Consider the following 1,771-nt stretch of genomic DNA (forward strand, 5'->3'; position numbering starts at 1 on the left):
TGTGTGTTCATCCCACACCTCACTGTGACTTCAAACTGTGTGTTCATCCCACACCTCACTGTGACTTCAAACTGTGTGTTCATCCCACACCTCACTGTGACTTCAAACTGTGTGTTCATCCCACACCTCACCCTGACTTCAAACTGTGTGTTCATCCCACACCTGACTCTGACTTCAAACTGTGTGTTCATCCCACACCTCACTGTGACTTCAAACTGTGTGTTCATCCCACACCTCACTGTGACTTCAAACTGTGTGTTCATCCCACACCTCACTGTGACTTCAAACTGTGTGTTCATCCCACACCTCACTGTGACTTCAAACTGTGTGTTCATCCCACACCTCACTGTGACTTCAAACTGTGTGTTCATCCCACACCTCACTGTGACTTCAAACTGTATGTTCATCCCACACCTCACCCTGACTTCAAACTGTGTGTTCATCCCACACCTCACTGTGACTTCAAACTGTGTGTTCATCATACACCTCACTGTGACTTTAAACTGTGTGTTCATCCCACACCTCACCCTGACTTCAAACTGTGTGTTCATCCCACACCTCACTGTGACTTCAAACTGTGTGTTCATCCCACACCTCACTGTGACTTCAAACTGTGTGTTCATCCCACACCTCACCCTGACTTCAAACTGTGTGTTCATCCCACACCTGACTCTGACTTCAAACTGTGTGTTCATCCCACACCTCACTGTGACTTCAAACTGTGTGTTCATCCCACACCTCACTCTGACTTCAAACTGTGTGTTCATCCCACACCTCACTGTGACTTCAAACTGTGTGTTCATCCCACACCTCACTGTGACTTCAAACTGTGTGTTCATCCCACACCTCACTGTGACTTCAAACTGTGTGTTCATCCCACACCTCACTGTGACTTCAAACTGTGTGTTCATCCCACACCTCACCCTGACTTCAAACTGTGTGTTCATCCCACACCTCACTGTGACTTCAAACTGTGTGTTCATCACACACCTCACTGTGACTTCAAACTGTGTGTTCATCCCACACCTGACTCTGACTTCAAACTGGTTGTTCATCCCACACCTCACTGTGACTTCAAACTGTGTGTTCATCATACACCTCACTGTGACTTTAAACTGTGTGTTCATCCCACACCTCACTGTGACTTCAAACTGTGTGTTCATCCCACACCTCACTCTGACTTCAAACTGTGTGTTCATCCCACACCGTACTCTGAGTTCAAACTGTGTGTTCATCCCACACCTCACTGTGACTTCAAACTGTGTGTTCATCCCACACCTCACTGTGACTTCAAACTGTGTGTTCATCCCACACCTGACTCTGACTTCAAACTGTGTGTTCATCCCACACCTCACTCTGACTTCAAACTGTGTGTTCATCCCACACCTCACTCTGACTTCAAACTGTGTGTTCATCCCACACCTCACCCTGACTTCAAACTGTGTGTTCATCCCACACCTCACTGTGACTTCAAACTGTGTGTTCATCCCACACCTCACTGTGACTTCAAACTGTGTGTTCATCCCACACCGTACTCTGAGTTCAAACTGTGTGTTCATCCCACACCTCACTGTGACTTCAAACTGTGTGTTCATCCCACACCTCACTCTGACTTCAAACTGTGTGTTCATCCCACACCTCACTGTGACTTCAAACTGTGTGTTCATCCCACACCTCACTGTGACTTCAAACTGTGTGTTCATCCCACACCTCACTGTGACTTCAAACTGTGTGTTCATCCCACACCTCACTGTGACTTCAAACTGTGTGT

This window comes from Babylonia areolata, chromosome 20 (genome assembly GCF_041734735.1).
Source record: "Babylonia areolata isolate BAREFJ2019XMU chromosome 20, ASM4173473v1, whole genome shotgun sequence".
NCBI classification, from domain to species: Eukaryota; Metazoa; Mollusca; class Gastropoda; order Neogastropoda; family Buccinidae; genus Babylonia; species Babylonia areolata.